The sequence below is a fragment of the Aptenodytes forsteri genome, unplaced genomic scaffold, assembly GCF_000699145.1.
Source record: "Aptenodytes forsteri isolate BGI_AS27 unplaced genomic scaffold, ASM69914v1 Scaffold103, whole genome shotgun sequence".
Taxonomy (NCBI): Eukaryota; Metazoa; Chordata; class Aves; order Sphenisciformes; family Spheniscidae; genus Aptenodytes; species Aptenodytes forsteri.
In genome coordinates, this window is record NW_008796051.1 from 2,352,949 (window position 1) to 2,376,708 (window position 23,760).

Consider the following 23,760-nt stretch of genomic DNA (forward strand, 5'->3'; position numbering starts at 1 on the left):
CAGCAAATTCTTTATCTTCAATAAATTGAGAGTTCCCTCAGGGAAAAGTAATTTATGGGAGCAATACCTCGAAAACAAGGATTCTTGGCATAGTTGAGAATGGGGGAAAAAAAGAGTCAAATTTTCAAAGCAAAGATTCTGCAAAGCAATTTTACCCCCTACTCTCAGATGTCCTAAAACACAAATATATCACAAGCCTGAATGAAAATGCACAGTTATGGCAGAATGCAGTATGCAGCCATTTCTACATGCATATATAAAAAAGATGTAAGTTGCTTTTTGCATCACTGCAATTTCCTATAGCAAAATGCAGCCTCTGCAAAGATCAGTGCTGACACACTTTTTCATGACCACCAGAAAAGCTTCTGCAAATATATTTTGAGGGCAGAAACTATATAGCCACACAAGCTTGTATTTCCAGTCATTTAGATCAAGTATAGAAAAAACAAGCACACAAACAGAGAAGATATGAACAAGAACCGAGTATTACAAGTTACACTGGCTACATAGGGAATGCAGGGGTGAAGAAAAAGATTGTTCAAAATAAGTATCCTCCTAGTTTTAGCTAAAAAATAAGATAAAACAGCAGCAAAAATCACTAAGATTCCTACTGAAAGCTGAAATACTGGGAAGGGCAGAGAAGAGGAACTGTGGGTCATCCTTTCAAATACTGCTCCAGAAAAAGGTGAACATAGTATTTGGTGTCCAGTTTTACTTCAATATCAAGAAGCACACTTTTTTTTGCACATTACTCAGGATACCAGCTAAGCTGTGCTATTCTGGACACAGCAATTTAAAAAGTCTGAATAAAAGAGTTCCTGGATTTATTTAGTTTTTCTATATATCAGTTACTGAAGATCCTTTGAGTATATTCCTGGGACTTAGGCTGGGACCTGATGGGTACTAGCTGTGTTAATCTGCTGTCTGATCACATACTTTGCTATTTCGCTCTTTTCCTCAGACCCATTCTCTTTGTTTCCAGCTTCAGATTTTACTTGGCTAATGTAAATTGCTATGTACATACATTAAAGGGCTTTTGGCAGCTTTAATTTGCACATTTTCCTCTGTGCATTGTTCCATCTTTAGATTCCCCTATTTTCTCCGTGCAAGCTTTCCCTCTGAGCTTCACATGGTCTGTTTTGCAGACACTGTGTACTGCAGGTCTCCTGGAGCAATGCCCAGGTCCCTGCGCTGCATGGCAGCTTTTCTGCTATAGCATCCACTTTCTCTATCTCTAAACACTGCCACACACAAAACAAAATCCCACTTTGTGAAAAGAAAACCTGTGGTGAGCTGAGACATAACTCTACTATCTGGGACAAGCTATCTGCTTACACGCTAGAAGGCAAGACAGTTCCCTGACTTCAAAAGGAAGGAGAAAACCAAAGCTGACTACCCCTGGTCAGAAGATGAGTTAAGGATATGTTCTGGAGGAGTGCTTTAGAAGAAGTCAGTTTTGGTTAAAGGACCTCAGGGTTCTTAGTTTTCTCTCTACAGTACTTTAGTGCCTGTTCCAGCATATGAAAAGTCAATGAGATCCCTTTTCTTTATTTCAGTGGATATAAAGGCTATATTTAAGCCCTTAAGTTACACAAAATCCCTTAAGGAGTCCTTCAAAAAATGGAACATTGAGTAGAGCTCAGTGTTTCTCCCAGACATAATGAAACTGCACATTTGTAGGTACTTTTGGTAGTAAGGCATTTGTGTCTTTAAACAACGGTCCATAAAAGGTATGCTTTCAACTCTTTAATTTTTCCCTTCCACAGCAAGACAAAGCATGTGTTACTTATTTTAATAAAAATTAATTTTTTCAACATTCCCCCTCATGGCATCTTGCTGAGAGATGCACACCATTTCTGATTAGGCATCATACAGATGGTCTAAGCAGTTTAACACTCTGTGTCACAGGCTTTGAGGAGACAAAAAAAGTCTTCCTCTGGTTTTTATCCTGGTTGGACAACTATAAAGAAGAACAATGATTAAACATTAACAATTGTTTAAATTTTAAAGACTACATTTTTCTTTTTAATGTTGAAACACTTTTACAGAATGTTGAAACTGGTTTACAGACTGTGATGGACCCTACTAGTGGCATCAATGTCATCCCTCAGCAAGATGGCCTGCGCAAATTGGCAGCATATAAATGACAATTGTGATTATCACAGAGTACACTCATGTCCTTCAGTTTCTATTCTACAGAATGAAATTTCTTTGCATACTCCTTCTTGCCCTACAAACTGCTATTGTTTAACCAAGAGTGGTGGTGATGATGACTTTCCTTTGCAAAACAGAAGATTAGATCAACCCCATCCCAAAAAGATAAGTTAAAAGGCATCACTTGCTATGTACTTGTCAGTTGACACAAGGACCAGTGTTTGTAACATAATGAAACAGACACTGAATTAAATTTAAACTCTAATGAAAACTACCGTAAAAATGACAATGAAGGAATCCACATACTTTGCAGACAATATACCTCTGCTGTGGACAGCAGTATCTAGCTCTTCCACAGGCGGATCACAAACAACTTCACAAAGGAGGTGAAAATGCATGACGAGTTATAGATATTGAAACTGATGCAGTGGAAAGTGAAAAGACTTGCTCAGCCCCATCTAGTTAGCTAGTGGCAGAAATAAGAGATTTCTGAGTTTCAGACTGCTGCTGTGTTAAAGAACAAGAACTAGTCCCTCTGCTACTTTTTTCAATATTGCAGAATTTCCTGACCAACTGTGTCAATGGTCTCAATCAAGCACTGCTCCGCAAATTAAAATTAGAAGCCCAGATTCAAATGTCTTTTGCTTTACAACAATAAGATGAATACTGCTGCAAAAACTTCCTCAGCTGACAGATTAATCAGGTGAGAGTCCCGCTCTGCTAAAGCAGCAACGCGACTCTGCAGGTTAGAGGAATGGGCTTAGCCCTTGGGAGGTCAGACCCAGTTCCCTGCTTTGCCCCAGGCTGCTTTGTCAGATCTGGCAAGCAACAAAGCCTCGCCTTAGCCTCTACCTGTGAAATAGAAATAAAAGCAGTCTCTTGCTTCAAAAAGGTGTTGTGAAGACAAGCCTGTTGAATGCTGTAAGGCACATGGATACTATGGCAATGAGGAACTTAGAAATAGATGTTAGTGTGTGCACATGCATTCACACCTGCTTTAGATAATTCTGACAACAGCTATGTAATAATAAAGACTACCCTTCTTATTTGACAAGCTGCTCCCCAGAAACACACTGCTCCCTGTCATTTTTAAAGAAACTTGCAGAAGTACCCCAAGTGCCAGGGCTTGAATGACACCAAGTTCATAAAACTATGCCGCAAACCACTGATAAATTTTTTAAATAAAGTGGGGGAATAAGAAGATGAAGATTTGCTCTGCTCATAGGTATGTGTATGTATATGTGTGTTTGAGAGGGAGAGGCTGAAGGAGAAAGAACACATTTCTCCACATCCATTCTAGATACAAGTAAAAAAAAAAAAAAAATCTCTGAGCAAATGACAAACAGTATCTTCAAATACAGTACAGCAGAAGAAGTGAGAAAATTCATCCCAGTTGTCTATTATTCCCTTTGCAGCCTGTGGCCTTCTCTAGAAGAGAACATTTTTCTTACAACCTTTATATGATTTTTCTGGTTTATGTTTATATTCTTTTCAATTCATGAAGACAAAAAAATGAAGTTTTTTTTTAATTATTACTCTTGCTATCATTATCACAAAGTTTTTTTACGAAAGAGTTCAACAATAATTTTATTTACTACAGAGTTCTTTTGCTTAAGCACATGCAATTTATTATTGATTGGAAATCTCCCGACAACAAAAAAAAAATCATCAAAATGCTACAACAGCAACCACTGTATCATATAAACTATGGCACACCCATGTACGCATTGAATTTCCTCTAACTGTGACCTTTACTGTACTTCTTGCTTCTACAGGAAAAAACATTTGAATAAAATACATGATTTGTATGATTGCTTAATGTAGTAATGAGCTGAGGGGATTAAACAGTATAATGGACTGTATAGTATAATGGATGTGTTCCTTGGTTGCCTGATAACAATTTCTCACCATGAACTGAATTAAGCTCATGTAGGGGTCATAAATTTCATGAACCAGCAGCACAAAACCATAGAGAAATGAGTCCATGTGGTCTCATTCCAGCCTCTGATGGCTGAATCAGTCCACACTAGACTGCTAAACAACATGTGCATGGCATTTTGTAAAAGATGATTCTCCAGTCTTTTTTTGTAAGAGGTGTACCAAGTCACTCTGAAAACAATTACAGAAGACAAACTGTTGTACTAGCTGTTCCATGAATAGATCACCGATGTGTTGGCAGAGAATACTGGATTAGTCTGGGGTTTTTTAATTCAATCATAGTGTTGTCTTGCTATTAATTTCCCCACTCTAGTGCATATATTAAGATGATGAATAATCCTGGAAGTAAGTCTCTGTACTACAGCATTAGAATAAAAAACTCAGATCACCTTCTCACAGCAAGGAAAAGAAAATAAAAAGAAGAAAAAAATGTTCTTTACATTTATCGTAGCTGGTCTTTACTCATTTGCTCTATCAGCTGCAGTCACAGGCCACGTTATGCAGGTGAGCAGTATTAAGATATTGTAATTGTGTGAGCACTTCTGATTTTACAGTTCCCCAGCCTCGGCTGACAGCTTTGCCTTGGAGAACTGAAACTGGCTAGATCATCATTCAAACCGAAACAGGAGAAAAAGGGGTTTAAGACCATCCTTCATCCTTGTTAACAGCTCCTTGATCTAATAATAAAATCTTCTGTGGCTTTTCCTCTGACATTTTAGCCTTTTCCTCTGCTCACTCTGCCTAATTTTCAATATCTTGCTATTTCCTAGCCAGAAAAGGAAGAAGAATTCCTTATATGGGAATTACCTTTAGTGGTTATATTTGAAAACTCCTCCTAGTCTCATTTATTTATAATGTTTTTGGAAGATCTAGAAATCATTGATTTTTACTCTTATTGAACATCATTAGCTTGCAGAGGAATCTAGCAGAGTTTTTGACATCAGGCAACTACATTCCTGACTAGTTTGGAAGATCTGTTGCAAAAAGATGCAGTTTGAAACGGATTAATACATATTCATATACACAGGAGAAGGAATAACTCGAGGATATTAACTTCTATGCTCAGTTGCACAGACATTTTGTATGCATATGTACCATATTGTACCTTGACTCGTTCATACCATTTCCATTACTAACAGAAAGTTGTGCTGACAGATTCAGGGCAAGATATGCCCTTTTGGCTGTGCTTTACACCAAACAAATACACTAGTTTCCCAGCTTATTTAGAGCAGAGTGCTATTCTGATTTGCAAAAGAGTCTAACAGAATTAGGTAACCTGAAACTAATTATTCATAATTCAGACTGCGTAGGTTCATTCCTAAATTCCTAGTCAATGTTTTTTTAACACTGAAAATTGAAGTATCTACTAACTCACATATGCTGTTAGTAGAGGTATATGTTACCAAGGATAAGATATTTTTTTCTTTAGATTCCCCAAGACATACTAAAGCTTCAGCGTAATGAGTAAATGATTTGAAGTTAAACACAGTGAAATGTCCCAGCAGATTTTCTTTCAGGTCAACATTTGACATGCACCTGGACAGAGTGTACAATGTGGCTGGTTCCCTTAGGGAGACCAATTACTAAAATATATCTCACTGATCTTTTCAATTATTTCCAGTAATAGAAAAAAAATATTTCTCCATAATTAAAAAGTACACTCTAAATGTTAAGCCATACATTTAAAAGTCAAGCTTGCTGTAGAAAATACTCAGTGATATGAAGTTTTATAGTTCCCTTGAGAATTACTTGTGACAACTGCGTGGGGCTATTTCCCTAGTTCACCAATGCTGAATTTTGCATTCTTCTACTGAAATGTTTCCTGCTTATCTATCAGAATATGGATTAGCATATGCATTTCTCAAATTTTCATTATGGTACACATTCTCCAGGTTTATGCTTTTAGCTCAACCAGGCTGTTTGCACTTCCCACAAGTCTTCTACAATGGCCTATGCCCAGCTGTGCAAGTCTTACTGCTTGGCATAATCAGATCTTGAAGGAAATTCAAGAAGAAACAAATTCAGCTCATGCAGCAGGGAGACACAGAAGTCATTGTCACTGTGTATAGTAGACAAAGATTTGATGCAGAGCTTTGCAGATCAGCTGCATACCTTCTGATTTTGTGCTGAAATGCAAATATTCCTCTCTAAAATTTCCAAAGATTTTCTTAAGCATGCTCAACAAAATAACCTTTAAAATACCAACTCAAAAAAAAAAAAAAAAACCAACACAATATTGAAGGAAAAAAAAAAAACAACCAACACAGGATGCATTTTAAAATAGGATAAACACAGGTTTCCACACGTAAACAAGAATAATCTGCTACACAAGGAGAGACGGGAGAACAAGCCCCTAGGTAACAAGTTTGCGGAAAAGAATCTAAAAGTTGTCCCGCATCACAAATGTAATAGCAATTAAAAATGTTTTGATATAATGAAAAAAGCAATAATCAATGTGGACCACACAAACTGGAATATAGCTTGTAATGGAAATAACATACTCTTACAGTTTCCTCAGCTATTGGGAAATATATTTGGAAGACTTCAACTGGTATATCAAATTTTGGGCACAGAATCACTGGAGAAATTCCTGAGGAAGGAAAGTATATAAGTCTAGAAGATAGGAACTTGGGAAAGATTTAAAAACGGACTTGCTTAGATAACCAGATGAAGGGAAAATAGGATTATAACTTTTAAGTATATATAAGGTAGCTGCATAAAAAAAAAGGAGAAGCAATCTGCTCTCCACATTGAGAGAACAGAAAGTAACAGGATCCAACATGATCCTAGTCATGTCTAGATGACTCGAACTTATGGGGCTAGATGGGTCACCAGTAACACAAGAATCTATGCATCAAGCTCCCTTGCACTGTTGGACTCATCCCCTGAGGCCAGATTTCTGAAAAAAAGCTAGTATTAGAACCTGGACATTCTAAAGAACTGATCCCAGATTTAGGAAAACCATATACATTACACAATTGGCACCCTGTTATTGTATAGAGTTAGCCCCACAGGTCTCCTTTCAACACCAAAAAATTATTTTTTCTTCCCAAAATGCAATCTTTCCCAAACAACATTGAGTTCAAAAATGAAAAAAAAAAAGAAAAAAAAGGGGGGGGTATTTTCACATTTTTTAGAATTGTTCTTCTCTGTTGTATTGCCATTTTTTAAGTGCAGCAGTTCATTTGCATAGTAATTACAAAGTTTAACAAATAGCATTAATGGCTGAAAGAGGTACACTCCATTTAAAATACTGACAGTATTACATTACACATTTTTAACTGCAATTTAGAAATGAAAGCTCTTCAATCCTAATGTGTCATATAGATTCCCAAAGCTCAGCAATATTTGTGTTTTAAGAAGGTAAAACCTCTTCCCCAGTCCATTGTGAAAGCTTTGCTCTTTAGTGACTTCCAAAACCCTATTCATAAATACTGATTAGGCACTATTTCACCATAGGGTGCAGCATTACTAGCACAGCTCCCTACCCAGGGCCAAATTGGAAATGTTAGTATAGTAAATCAGGCCAAATGTCCTGGTAATTCTATACATGAAAGATCATCTTTAATAAATAGACGTTAACTAGGGACTCAGCTCATTTTATTTTTAGTTTGTAAGTGTCAAATGCCAGGGACTGATTTAAGGGGGAAAAGCTACAGGCAAGGAATGCATAATGTGATTGCACCATTTAAAGGGAAAAAAGCTTGAAGGCACAGACCCTTTGCGGGGCGGCTGGCTGACAAACAGCAAAGGGAGTGGATCCAAGAGACAATTCATTCTGCTAAATAATGGGACACACATGCTATCTGCTACCTTCTTGAAAGTGCCACAAATTAACGACTTCTACAGCTTGTTATGAAAGGCTTCTGTACACCTGCAGAGTCCTTTGACTGCTCTTTGGACTACTGCCTCATAACAACCTGTTAAACATAAATGTACTAAATGCATCAGGACTTTTGTTTGAATTGTAGAATGGTTACGGAAGCAGTGTAGAAATTAGGGAGCCCATTAGCCACCAGTCATACTTTATTCATACTTCTTATAATCACTAAATACATAATTAACAGTTCCCTTCATTTTGTTCTTAAACATAGTATTTCATAAGGAAAAAAAGAAACATTTCACCCAGGATATTTGGGAGCAATTACACTATCAGAACCATTTCCCTGCCCTTGTGATAGCCCTGCCTCAGGCAAGCACTTTGGCTTCTCTCTGTTGCTTGAAATATGAAGAATTCTTGAAAGTTTGGCCATGCTGGAGTCCACAGGCCCCTTAGAGGCCACTAGAGGGAAGGATGCCCTCACTTTGCAGCAGCTCCCTTTTCACCCAGATATGTGCAGGTAAGGCAGCAATTAATTACTGCACACTTTTCCTCTCTAATAAGCTTCTCTTAAAAAACAGCACTTCCAGAAATGACACCACAGCTGCTGGTAAACAGCAGTTCCAACATTGTTTCCAGAAATGTCAATTAGACCTGCAGGAAACACAACACGAACCTGGAGAATTGATTATTATTTCACTTGGACATTTATACCACCCAATACCATTTATCCCTCCATGAGTTCAGGAACCTACCCTACATTAGCAGTGGGAAAATAATAGAAGTCTTCAGTGTGGCTGAGTGTACTTTTCTACTCTCGGACTTCATAAAAGTTGTCTACCATATTTGAAAGCATTATTCCTAATGCAGGAGAATTTGACAGGCGAGTTAGTGTTGACTGCCCTGCGAGCTCTCTCCTTCAGCCAAACCCATCTCTGATGGAAAGGGGTGAAGCCTGGAGAAGACAATCTGCCTGTACCTCACCATGCTCAAGTTCCCAGGCTCTACTGTAGGTCTTACAACATTTCTTGACAGAAATTGACGGAGTCTTTGCTACATTAGACTAAAGAAGAAAACCTCACTGTTCTAGTGAAACTCATACCCATGTGTGATCCCGAATGAGAGTCTTTGGCCCTTGGAGTACTACAACTATTTGCTTCCCACATCAAGTCACTTCAGTAATAATAATAATAGCCCTGACAGAGCTATGGATGAAAATTAAGTACGCATGAGAACATTGATGCCAGACCTCCATGAAGTACGCATGAGAACATTGATGCCAGACCTATGACCAACATGCCTAACATTAAAAATAGCACAAAAGAATACTGCCTTGCTAAAGTTTTGTTCTGAGCTTGGCAAAGAGTTTGCTTTTACAACCTATCGTGTCTTCAGCACTCTGACAGGTCTCTCGTTACAACTCTCCAGAGAAATGGAGGAGGAAAGCAGCCTTCAAGAGAATCAAGAAATCAGCCTGGTGTGGTAAAAGATCACTAAACATTACCAGCCATGACAGATTGTTCAATTTCTTCCAGGAGTTTCACAGCACTGCGCTGTGCAGAGAACCAAATACATGCCATTTTACTGCACTGGGACTTCAAGGATTTGCAGTGCAGAATGCAGAAATTTCTACAGGGTGGTAAACAGAGAAATATTGTCTTTTCTACAGAAAACACATTCTCCCCTATGCGCTCTCTACACTCCTGACATCAGGAGCCTCAGTTTATCAGAATAAGGCTTGTTCCCTTTCTGAATGATGCAAAAGCCACAAGGACTTTTTAGCTCTAAATATGACCTTTTTTCTGTTATCATGTGAACTTCTGTGATATCACGACAAAACTAGTCATATAGCACTTTGACTGGAAGAAGAAAAGGAAGACAGAGCTTATTTTTTTGTTGGCAACTCCAATTGCTCAAATTAACTCAGTTCAATTATGTTAGTTTTATTCATGGGTCAAAATAGACTGTGATGACCCAGAAAGGAAAAATCCTCCTTCTTCCTTAGAGATCTTCTATCTAGTGCCCATATCAGAGTATATAACTCCAATATTTTAATTTATACTAGCTTTCTTTTCAAGCAGAATTGTCTCTGCACCAGATATGTATAGGTAGAGGTTTCATATAAATCAGGAAAGCAGATAGGGGTGAGGATGGGTAAAATTGATTAATATTAGGAAAGCACTGAAATGCTTTGACTCAGTTTACCAGTGTATAGCTCAAAATATGTGGCTTACCACTGGAGGTATTAGTCAGCAACTTGCTCTTTTTGCACCATCTTGGGAAATCTCAGCTAAAAGATGAGCTAACAGTGATTTTGAGACTTTATTGCAATGCTACAAACTAGACAAATACCACTGCAAAGCAATAGTCAGAACACAAAAGGTATTGTATATAACCAGAATATGTTAACTAATCTCTAGCCCTTCACAAATTTGCAAAGAAATACCATTCTTGTCTTCTTTCTGCCTACGGAGGAACACAGACTGGTGAGTGACTTAGGCACCACTCTCAGCTGCATCTCTATTTCTCCTGATTTCTAGTGTCAACACTAGCTAACTGAAGTGGAAACCGCTTTCAAGATTGCAGTCACGTTCCCTGATGGTGTGTATAGTGAAGGCACACATACACAATCATATGTAAGAAAGGGAGTCACAGTTTGCTGCAAAAGAAGTCTTTTGTTAGAACTTAATCACACCTGTGTAGCAGTTTAAGAAGGCTATAAAAGACAGTCAAGCCTCCTAGTATAGTTTATGAAAACAAACTTACACCCATATTTTTCATGATACTGAAATACTTTGTCTCATTTTAGCAAAATATTATTTTGCTTAATGTTATTTGCACTGTAACATAATGATCTTCTACAAAAATATTTTTTTAAAACAATTTCTTCCCAGGTTTGATAATAAAAGATAAATTCCTGTATGCTTGATACCATTTCAAATTTTAAAGGACAGTCAGTAACAGCCTTGGCATTGCTTTTGCTGGCATTTGGGTAAATTGACTGTATAATGAGTCCTTGGTTGTCCTTAACCAAAACTTTGTTGGAGAGGTTCATTTACAATGTTCAAACAGAATGACCTTCCAATCTGGCTTAGAGGCCTCTAGATTGCTGTAAATGTGACCTGACATTTCCTTATGGGTGAAGTATTAAATTAGAGCAAGGAATACAATAACATAATTTTATTTCAGAGTCTAAGTGAAAGTGATGGTTGAACAGATTAAGATGTAAAATTCCTTTGTAAAATTAAATTATTTATAATCTGATGCATACCCCTTGTTTTATCTGCCATACAATACAATTATTTTATACAGTCTAGTAGCTGTATTCATTGGTGCTGCTGACAAAACAAAAATAGCATCATTGCCAAGGGGTGGGGGGGGTCAAGAACTTCGGAGGGCAGTTATTCTGACTTCTAAAATTTTATCTTTAAAATCAGAACACTTGCAATTTTTGCTGATTTTTATAATGGAATTTGTTTGTTAAGCTGATTTCTTTTTCACCTATAGTATTAGCCAGAACAATCAACTTTTTAGCAGTCGTTTTACAATATCAATGTTTTAAATGACTAGATATTTTCATACTTTCCATGGTTCATCAGCAGCTTTACCTCAGTCTCTAATTGTTTGCAATTTTGTGCCGACAGTCAACTGGATGTCCCAGAGAGCCTAGATGCAATTGTTTAGAAGTTTAGACATTTCATAAGTAACTCTAATTCAATGATTAAGTACCTAAATGCCATCAATTCAAGTCAGGGAAACTGCAAGATCAAAATCAGAAATAGTAGCTAAAATTGGGTCCAAGATCTTTGATGCACTTTTAAAATTCTTTGTTTTTTCTGTATAACTCTTAGGAGTCTTACTATATTAAAATTTTTAGGTAATTCCTTCAACTGCTTAATTCTCCTGAAAAGTACTACTGGTCAGAGCACATACTTGAAAGGCATGGTGAGCTTGTAGCAATTGTTTCACCAAAATGAATATTTACAATGGAAACTTTCAAATTCTACCTTAAGTTATATAGTGCTGTTTCTTTGTTCCACTTTTTCTTTGTGACGTTTGAACTTGCGCAAAGCTTCTTTATAAGAAAGCAGAAGCAAAACCAAGTTATCAACTGGAAATACTATGAATTTCCAGAAACTCACAGTTTATTCTACCAATTCAATACCAACACAATGAGAAGTCTGAAGACTCCATTGTGCTTAATGGCTGTGCTGTGTTCTTCTCTTAATGAAAGTAATGCACACACACAAACAACAAAAAAAAACAAGAACAAGAAACGTCAATCCTGGCAATGTTGTGAAATGAGTCACTAAGAACAGGCCATCTTTTGTCAGCCCAGCAGTGCTTGGTAATTAAGTCCACTACTCAAAAAGCATTTCTGCTCAACCAACAAAAGGAAAAAAAAGTTTCTCTCTTTTTCATCCTGGAATATTTTGATCTTAAAATTACTTGATATCATGGAGCACCTCCCGTGTTGTAATTCTGGCCCAGAATTACGATACTTGGGGCGATACTTACTCCACCCCACTTCACAATCCCAGCTCAGCTGTGCCAGATGCACACATCCCTGACAGACATGTGGAGCTCAGTCCCAGCGCTGGGATTTGTGCACAGGAAGCAAACCGCTTCGATGACTGGCCTGTAACTGGAATTCAGGCACAGAAGGGTTTTGAGCTCACTATCGTCCAATGGTAAATTCAGGGTCTTGACCTAGAGAGAGAAAGGTAAAGGGCAGGCTTTTCTCTGTGCTGTTTTAATGAAATGGGCAAATAACTTCCAGTATCAAATGTTGAAAAAAAATTCTGGCCAATGTAATGGTTCATTTAATCTCAGCTAAGCACATAAAATTCTGTATTCATATCTAAACTGTTACCTCTGTATTTGATCAACACTTCTGTCAAGACCTTGTAGATCACTCTGCATATACTACCTTTGTGTAATGATTTTCCAAATAAGCCTTTTGGTTTCTAGTGGTACCACAAGTTTCTTGCCCTCCTAACCTACTGGCAGTCTGTATTTTTCCATCAGTCTTTGGATCTGACAAATCCATCATTTTCTTAAGATTGTATTTAATAAAATATCAAGGGTGGCAGATTTTCTCAGTAGGGGTTCAGAATTTTCAAATCCATTAAAAGATGCTGCCATCTGTATCATGAAGAACTGAAGTTTCTCTTACTCCCCAGTTCATATTGTTGTGCCGTGAGACTGCATCTTCCTGCATGGCACCAAACACTGAGTCACAAAAGCTCTGCATTTTATAGGAGTTGCTCAGCAAAGCTTGTCATAACATACCAGAGATTCCCAAGGCCAGCTGTGAAATATACTGTTACAAGCAAAATACCCAAAGACCATTTGAGAAAGGGGAAATGGTATTATTTATCAGCATGACTTAGAGCCTTAGACGTTTGAGATGAGGTTCTTAGTCTACCTAAATAAGTCAATACTGTTGTAGGTTACCTGCATACATAAAATATGTTTGTGAGGTCACAGAACACTAAACATTTTTCTCTTCTTTTATTCTAGTTGTAAAACACTGCCTGTAACGTGCCTTCAATGTCACCTTGCTCAGAAAGGTGAAGGCGACAGCAAATAACATGTATTCTTCACTTCTTGCTCCACAAAAAAATGACCATGCACAGAATAGTGCTGAAGCTCCTAGGAGCAGAGTGACATTGCTATTTCCTGGTCAATGAGCTCTGCATCTCGGTGAATGTCTCTCACAGAGCTGTCTGTCACCTTGGGTTCAGACTTGGAATTGCTTCTGTTGATAGCAGACCTCGTTTTCTGTGTAGTTTTAACCTGACTTCAGTTAGCACAAGTATGATTTTGGGAAGAGCTTTAGGGATATTATTAAGTATACAAAAATAATTCAGAGGAACTTTTTGTAAGTAAATCTGCATCATTTGCCCCTCAGGTAACAGCATTTAGCCATCTGTACACATAAAGGGTTTCTTAACCACTTCACAATATCCCAAAACAGAGGTTCTTTTTTTACAGCAAATCAGGTAAAAGGTATAAAAAATAAGAAAATAAAAAAGAAACATTCTCTTGGTGCCTTTAAGAACTCAAAAAAACCCAACCCGCCCCCCCCCCAAAAAAAAAAAAAAAACAACCAAAACCCAGAAACTACTTCTATTGCAACTCTATTTTATTCCAGTATGTTCTTCCCACAACAGGGATTTGGCCACATGGAAAAGGGGAAAAAAACTTTTACTTCCGTTTCAGTATTTTCAAATGAATAGGATGTCTCAGTCACTTATAACACATCTTAATTACATTTTTAAAAAGAACCTGAATTAGTTGAAAGCAACTTAATTAAAACTGTTTTTTTATAGTGAACAGAAATGCAAGAAGTGCATATCCTGCAGCACATCTATCACATTACCTTATCTCCATTTCAATTGCATATTCAAAGACAGCACAAGGCCAGCAAATTAATAAGGCACTAGAATGTCTAAGGAGTGCTGGTATAATATAGAACGACTCTGGTTTGGTGTTGTTTCTCCTTCCTCCCCTTTTCATCCATCTTGCAGGAAATTGTAGCTGTTTTCCAGTTATACTGGTCACCTTTTTCATACAGACCTCTGTTTGGTTTCTTTATTACAATAGATAATGTGCTTTGGGAGGATAATTACTATTGAAATGAGAAAAAAATATTCTATCAAAGCAGGTTCATCTTCAGCAGATATATATGTATATTGAGGTTTTGGAAGCATATACACAATCCCTTTTGAAGATTGTTGCTCCTGTTGGAGAGACAGCTGGACATCTTATGAATCAAATCCTCAACCACTGCAGCTTTAAATTAAATCCAGCATTGATTTTAGCTCACTCTGCAAAAAAAGCCCAACACCATGTAAACATTCATGTTATGCTTCAACTGTTGTTATGTCACCTCTGCTATAAGTAGCAACAATTTGCAGAAGCGATGCAGGGCACTAACCGCTGTCACTGTCCCCGCTCATCCAGTGCCAGCAGGTCAAGAGGTCCCGTCAAAACCCTCAAGCAGCCCAAACTGCACCATCAGAGGCGTGATGGCCAAGTTATGCTAAGCCAGTGCTAGATAACAATAGAAAAGCAGTAATCGCTCCTGTGCTTAGCTTGGGATAAAAGGGTGCACAAAAGTGGTTACTACAGAGCAGGGGACAGGCTGTAAAAACCAGTTCATGCTGAAGGAATGCATTGTTTTTTTCACAGCCCCAGCAAAAATGAGGACCGGGAGGGTCTGGCATTTTCATGTGTGATTTTTCCACATATGTAGATGGGAATATTTGTAATGTGACTGTGTTATCTGATACTGGTTGCAAGGATTCAGTGCTTTAGCAGAAATTTATTTCGTGTGATGGAACATCGTGTATGTAGATTTTTGGTTTAACTTTCTATTTTGCAAAAGCCTTTTTAAAACCTTGCTGTTGAAACTATTAACGGAAACCTCTACATTCTCTCAAGAGTACCCCATTTCATCGACATAATGCATAAAGCTTCAAAGGTTTTTATATATGACTATAATCAGTCTAAGTAATAACATTACACACAATTTTCCATTCTGATTGAAATTAGCACAAAAGAGAAAAATGGTTTTTGTATTAAAAGCATGGGTCAGCTCCCTGTTTTAGTGTAGACTGTCATTTGTAAAGGCTAAATAGTCATTAGCACAGTGACAGAGTAATAATTAAACTAGATTGCCTTTTTACAGTATGACAAAAAAAGCCATAGCATCTTTTTTGCTTCCTCTCTTTGCATTAGCAAAGGTTATTTTCAACTTATTTTCTTGGTTTTCTCTTTACATTAGGTCAGCAGACTCACAGATATAAAACAAAGCCAGGACAGTTAATTAACATTTGCTGATTGAAGAAACAGTTATAATAAAATGCATGGTGAATAGCCAAGACAATTCTGCAGAATTTGGACCTCCTGGGTATGGGACTTATATTAAGCAAATTACAATTCCTGTCAAGATATTGTTAAGAAGTTATAATTTAATAAGTATAGTGGTAAACATAATATATTTAAAATTTAAATAAAATTATTTTGATCCAAAGAATTTTGTAAAGGGGAAGCTTTACAAAGAGTAAAGTGTCTGTCCTACAAATGCAGCTTGATGACATGTAAAAGGGAAATATTTTAGATTATACATGGCAGTTCAACTCATAATGCCAAGAGATGGAATGAACACAAGCAGATCTTTTTGTAAGGTAATAAACATAGATACCTGAATGAAAAATTTCATATATGTTAATAAGGATAGAAAAAAGGAATAAAAACAATATCAAGATTGCACAGTTGCTGTGTGGGAAAAGTGTGTACAGTTTAGAAGATGATGTTGATGGATAATCCAAAAGTCCAAGGTATTATTATTATTTTATATGAACTACTGTGTGTGTGCTTTCAAAACTCTTTTTCAAAATCTTGACCAGAATTACTAGAAAACTATTAGAAAATTTTAAGGAATATAATTAATATTTATAAACTATTAAAAATAGTCCAAGTTCTAGTCTGTTGGAAAGGAATCTAATTCTAAAGTTAACACTCACGGAAACTTATTTATAGCATGTGTTGTGGCAGTAAAGGCTTGTCTAGTCTCAGACATTCATTCTTCAGCCCTGACTTGGTGTCAGTGCTAAGGTGCAAATGCTAAGGATAAAAGAATAATTTACTTCCTTAGGCTAATATGCCCCTTAGTCTCCCTGCCAGCACTGACATCTGCATTTGTAGTTTTACTAGCTCCTTTTGTTTTCATTGTACCCATTTTATGGAAAGTTACTGCTGCTGTGATAAACTGAGATTGAAGGTCCCTCTTCAGAAATGAACACCAAGTCACTGAGTCATCGCTCATGGGTAGCATAAGTACCCTGTTGTGGTTTAAGTCAGTTTCCTGCCGAGGAGAGCTGAACTGAAACTTTATTGCAAAACAGTGAAAGAATACCCTGTAAGTATTCTGCTAAATTCCTATGACACCCTAAATATTTGGTGCTCCCTTCTTCTGATATGTGTAACATTCCCATCAAAAGCAAACTATCTTTACATGACTGAAACTACTGGCAAGTGATTGGCAGTGGCAAGAGTGTTGCAAGGGGGCAAAGACAGATGTCAAGTCAAGCGGAACTATTTTTGTAATAGATTTGTAAATGAAAACTAATAATGATTGAGTTGAAAAAGTCAGAGTGACAGGTACAATTAATGCATTTTAAAAAAAACTTGCCTTATTCCCCCCTCATAAAAAACTATTTTAAAAAAATCAGCTAGATAGCAATAGTAAGAGGAAAATAATTTCCTTCTTTTGATTTGAGCAACATATGTAATAAGGGGAAATAATGTGTGTAAGAGGAGAAAACAGTGTGGTTTTCCTCACACTCTTAGCCAGAGTGTGAGGAAAACAAGCTGCTTATAAACAAAACCTTTCCCAAAAATGGGTACTAGAAAAATTGGGAAATGGAGACTGTAGTTACATATGAGCTCAAGTGAATTTGGCCTGAAGATCTGCATGCCCATCTCCACTACCAGCCCGCTTTCCACTCCATGGGGTGAAGCCCAGTGCTTCCCCAACTCTGATACACCTCTCTTGCCAGTTCCTCCTCCAGCAGCCTTTTGCTCCTGCTCACCACCCTGCCTTTCTGTTTGACAGCCATCACTCGCTGTAATGGAAGCTACACAACAGTGGCAGCATTTTAGTCATTTTTCACGCTGCTCTGGTATTTTGGATCATTAATACAAGTCTCTGCGGACACACCATTTAGAACAAGTGCTTTGGCAACATATTTACAAGATGCTTACATTTTGTTCAGCTAAAACTGTTTCCTCTGCTCTCTCTCCTGCCTCAAAGGAACTATCGCTCACACAAGAGTTCATCTTTTGCATACAAATTATTGACAAGATGTAGTGGCATTAGGTACACCATTTGCCAAGTAATTATATATGCTACCTCAGAAAACATGGGGAAAAATACAGCGAGAGTTTCCAGATGGTACAAACTTTTTCTTTAGTCATTAAAATTAACAGGCAAATTAGGAATATGTGTGCAAGTGAAGTTAGTATATTAATTTAAATGACTAGACAGCGGTAATTTGGCCAGGATATTCTGAAAGGCTCATCTTGTATTTTTTTCAACCAAGATGAGAGCCACTAGCACCAAAAACTCTTTCTCAAAAGAGGTGTTCTGTATAAGTCTCCTCTAGCAAAGAGATTCAGAAAAATCTGTGACTGGACAACAGAAAGTCCTGAGCAATTTTTCTGTCTTTCTTTCTGAAAGCTAAGCCACTTTTATGGGTTTCAAATCAGGTACCTCATAAGCTGCAGAGATACTTAAAATCACTAGCCACCCTGGAAATCTTGATCAGGGAAAGAAATAGTTAACGATTATTTTAATATTGTGTGCTGTGGTGGTCTTTATCTCTGATTCTTCTGTGAAGCTAAGATATAAGTATGTTGCCTTTACAAAAAGACTGCAGCAGACCACAGCAGGGTGTATTTTCCCACGTGCTTAACTGTGTTCTTACGCTAATGGATGAACCTCAAAAGAGTAGGAAATTGAGATGTCTCCATCTGTTCAGGGATCTTATTTTCAGAGGGGCTTAGCTTCCACATAGACTCTTAAATAAAGAGGCCAGACTTTCAAAAGCATTCAATCATTTTTCTTCTCTGTGCTTCCATAGGCACCGCTGTGCTGGAATAGCCATGATGCTAGAGCTGAATTTGTTTCCTGCTATGTAACGGCAGGAACAACTGGGAAGCAGATCCAGGGCAACCCCACTGGTTACCCCATAAAGGAATTCTGGGGCACATCCTGATTATCAGGATACACCTGAAAGTGTGCATGGAGCAGCTCATTCTCACACAGCACAGCTGCATGGTGGTCTCCTGCACATCTGTCAGGAGCTGTCCTGTGGCCAGTGCAAGGCAGACACGTGGGTATAAAGGTTTCCCTGGAAAGAGGAACACCATGTGCCACACGGGTGGGCAGATAATGCAGGCAGGCTGTCCTGAGGCTGAGGCTGAGCTCCTTAAAGACAACATGGCCATCAATTGCCAGATGTCATGAGTGCACTGAGCTTCCTGCAGTCCCTGAAGAGGCAAATGTAAATATAGACAACTCTTGTGTGATACCGGGGGACTTTGCCTTTTCTCTGCTGAGCAAAGGCAGTCCCCTGCTCTGCATAAAATATTCTGTGTGTTTCATTTTCTAATCTCTAAATCTGTCATCACTGCAGCCCCTGACACTAGGCATCAGCATGTTCAGCAGTAGTTATGAAAAGCATATTATTGCTTTTGTTTGTTTATTGGTGTTTAAAACTGCATAGTACAGGAGACGTGTTTCCAAATTCCCCTGTTGCAGCTTTTGTATCTGCAGATACTGCAGGGAGAGTATTTACTGTGAAATTCCTGTCAGAGAGCACAACCTGCTTTAGTGACAGGGATATTTTCAGTGGGTTTTCTGTGCTCACGGATCTGAAAACCTAACTACCCTGTCAGGATTCATACTAGGGATTCCTTTCAAAAGTCCTGTTTGTGCAGATTTAAATGCTCCTTGGATTTAGTTATTGTGAATAAATAAGTCAATAACACCAAAATGTCTAGTGCATGTTTCCTTACAAAGTACTGCATGTTCATGTTATGCACTGAGAAGCAGCATACTCAATAGCTGGGATTACTGAGTCAGAACCTAGAAATTTAGGTTTTATCCTAGCTCTGCCAGGATTTACTGTGTGATTCTTGGACAATCCCTTCATCTTCCCTTCCCTTCTCTTTCCTTCCTTTTTTGTGTTGTAGTTATTTAGAATACAGTATCTCCCATGACAAACACCTTCTCCCTTGTGCCTTTAGCACAAGGAGACCTGAAGTACAACATCTAAATTCGGATTGCTTAAACTGTACTGATGCTGCAATAAACAAGAAGCATTAACATAAATATTTCCTTTTTACCACAAACACGTGTAGCATTTCTTGCTTATCCCACTAATGCTAACTATTGCTGAAAGCAGTCAGGAGTCGAAGGAGAATATGCTTTACTTTTGCATTTCATGAAAAGCAGTTCTTTGGTTTGAAGCCATCTGAAGCCATCTGTTTTTATATTCCAGATGTGATTCCCCAGAGCAGGTCACAAATAACTCTTATTCATCCCAGGACCAAAAAAGAGATTCCAAAACCTGGGGAAACAAGACTAGCCTTTTGCTACTCTAAGTATTTTTTTCAAGTTCATTGTTTTAGTTTGGGTTTGGGATGTTTTTTACTCACTGCTTATACTGGAAAAATGCTCTAGAACATACTTCCTTGGGCAATTTACTTATAACATATGCTTGTTAATGGAAACTTGGCTTTTTTTTTAAAAAGAGAAATGTTCCAAGCCAAAAATAAAAACCTGCCTTTTCACCCTGAAGGTAAACAGTATTTTACTCTTGGCTTCCAAAATAGTGACGGAATCGGGAAAATCCCTTTGAGAAAATTGCACGAGTCTAGCTTCAAAAAGGAGGAGCTGTGGTATAGTGTAGACTCACACCTATCCTGAGTGGTGATACCTTTCTACCCACAGCAGCTGAGGCACCAGCACCGAGTGGAAGATAAATTAGCTTGCACTGACCTGTAGTTTGGCCAGCTCAGCTGTATCTGCAGTACCACCCAGACACTGCAGCATAGATATAACCTTGTTTATAACACTTTAAAGTTTCCATTGGATGTTTCGCTTCTGCTTTAAATACAACTTTTTGCAAATTAAATAAATTATTCAGACTTTGTCTATTATAGAAAACTGATCTGCTTTAATGATACTGGCGTTTTTAGAAAGGGATTATTGTCTTAGTGTGGGCACTTTTACCACTACAGAGGTGCTTTACCTGCCACAGCTACCCCTGTACAGGAAGGATAATAAACTATACAGATATAAATCAGTTTTAAGTTGCTATAAATTCCCTTATTCTCAGGATTCAAGCTGTGGCAACTTTACGGTTTTAAAAAATAATTTCATATTTGCTTCCATCTGTAATAAAAAGACCAGATTTATTGATTTTAGCTAAATTAAAAAAAAAAACCCAAAAACACAAAACAAAACAAAAAACCACAACCCTTCCCCAACATTTTAAAGGAAGAATCACTGTAAGGATTTGCACTACTTTTACTCAATGTATTTTTTTACAAAATTGAAGATAAACTGCTATAAAATTTCTCCCATATACAAAGGTTTTCATCCTGGGCTAAGAAGTTCATTCCTCTTTTACCCTACTAGCTACCACTATTCCCAACTTTCTTAGAAGAATAAGATGAAAAAAGCAGAGTATAAGTCTGTTTCACTCTCCCCAAATATTTCTCTGAGAAACATCACAAAAGAGACTATTGTATGTAAGTTTGTTTGTTCTCTCAGTATTTTCAGCTAATGGGAGGGCTTAGTTTTGAGTAACTTCAAGTGAGAATGCTTAAGTTCAGGAATATATAATCCCCAAACCAAATACTTGGTGGTTTTCACTCTTTGGCTTTAGTGTCCGGGAAAGTGCATTGCAAGTTCACATACATAGGCATTCGAGTAAATCCCAGTTAGGTCAGGTTAAATCTAGCAGGCAGATCTGACAAGCGAACAGGGATACCGACCCTGATCCTACTTACTACTGTAGTTTAGAACTTCTCCAGCAACTCACCCAGCTTCTGCACTGTCCCATGCCCTTCAGGACTGTCATGACCAAGGCAAGCTGCAAAAAGGCTGGGTTTCAATGCAACCTGATTAGCACATGGTAAAACTTATCTTGTCAGCTACACTAAGGCTACACAAAAGCCTAAAGAAGCTGAGGGAATCAGCACAGTCCCTAGCAATACTCAGGCTCATGCTCCTTTTATTTCCCCAAGAGCCTGACCCTAGATGTCCCAGATCAATAGATCTGCGCTGGCCCCGGTGGTGCCTACACACCTGTGTCCCCTGCAGGGCTCGTCCGTGTTACTTGGTTTCTCACAAACAGCTCTGCAGCACGCTTCATTAGTGATGATGGATAAACTGCCCAGGTCGATAGTTTGTCAAAGTGATGCTGTCCCTGCACACCTTCACCCCTGGTGCAGGTGCTGCACACTTGAGAGGTGTGTGAACAGTGTCACGGAGGTTTTGCATGCCTTTGCGGTGAACACAGCCCCTGACTTGCACCAGCTCTTCTCCCCTGCTTTTGTGCCCATATTGGCCTTGCCTAAAGCTTTGCTTAAGTGCTAATGTTTGTATAATGTGCTGCCTCTCCTGCTGATTTGTGATGAAAGTGCAGGTTGCTACACTTCATCTCAAGCAAGGCACTGACTGAGTCATTGGTCCCAATACACTAATGCTGGTGTCTAACCTTGACAAAGGCATTTGTGTCATTAGCCTCGTACAAGGTTATAAAATGTAAAAATAACTACAGCCTTGTGACTTAAAGGTTCTGCAGTTTAAAAAGAAAGACGTTAAGAAGTATCAGAGCTTTGAGCCTACAGAAAACAGTGTCTAGCAGAGCACATTATTACACCTTTATTCAGGATGACATTGACATTGCTGTAATTCATCAAGCTATTATCAATCTACAGATTTATAAAGCAAATCAGGATTAGAAAATCCTGTGTGTATGCAGAGCTGTTCATTTAACACTGCAGCAGCAAACAAGGGTCAGATCTTTAGGCAGGTATAAACTGTATGACTTTCTTCAGCTTCCAGGGATAAAATTTGCATACGTCTGAAGATTTTTGCTTCATTTCTCTCCTCAACTTTTGCATTCTGATTTATGCTATTAAACAATGAAACCTTAGAGGTGCGTAAAAGTCAGTTCTGATATTTCGTTCCTTTCTCACACCTTCATTTTCAGAGTGTGAAGAGTATCCACCTGACAAGGAATATAAATATGAGATCTGTATTTCTACCTAATCCATGCTTGTTGAGGCAAATTACATCTCTCAGCACATGATGGAAGTGTCATGTCGATGATCCATTCCCAGCAAAATTCCCATCAGTTTCTCCAGCAGCAGTCTGGCCAGAATGGAGACTGGAATCAAAGTGGCAAAAAATATTGGCTGCATATAAATTAGTTGTAAATCTGTTGTTAATGTCACTGGGACTGATGTCTCAGGCAGTGATTCCAGGTCATTTATTCACCTTGAAATCCTGCAATATTTAATGACTTCATAAGAAACTTTCTAAAGAATGTATATGATCTAATTCCCTGTTAATATAGAAAAGAAGTTAAAATATAAGCCATCTTTACCGAAATCTAATAGGCAGATTAAAAAAAAAAATCCTTTCTTAAAATCTCATAGCTTTCAAGTCTTATGTTTGGAGGTTCTGAATGCTTGTGATGACACACAAGCATTGTGTCACGCAGATGAAGAAGACAGGAGTGGGACTTTCAGTACAGGTTTCTTGCATGTAGGTAGTGAAGGCAGTGGTCACTTTTCCTCTATTCCTTGTACATTCTGGGCACATGGAGCGGCAGGAACATCTCTCCACAGCCTAGAGCTAAATGTACTCCCTCAGGCTTGGAGAAATATTAGCTGGAGGTTGCTCTGAGAGTTGCAGCCAACATGCACAAGGGCAGGGATGCCAACCAGAGGGACCAGGGCAGGGGAAGAGGGGAGCCAACAGGGCCACATGTGCTGGGGGCTGGAGCACTGTGCAGCCCTGCCCCGGGCAGGCAGAGCCCCAGCAGTGATGCTAGGGGGGGCGGGGACAGCTCTGGGGAGAAGGTCCTGTGATTTCAGTGGGATTAGGATTGTGCCTCAACTAATAAGCAAACTCTTCACTAAGGATGCAAAACCAAGAACATTTCTGGAGGTCTGATTTTCTCCTTAAAAAGTTTTAATGGAACCAAAACAAAAAAGCTTTTGAAAAGGTAAGGGGGAAAATAGGAAGCTTGTGATGC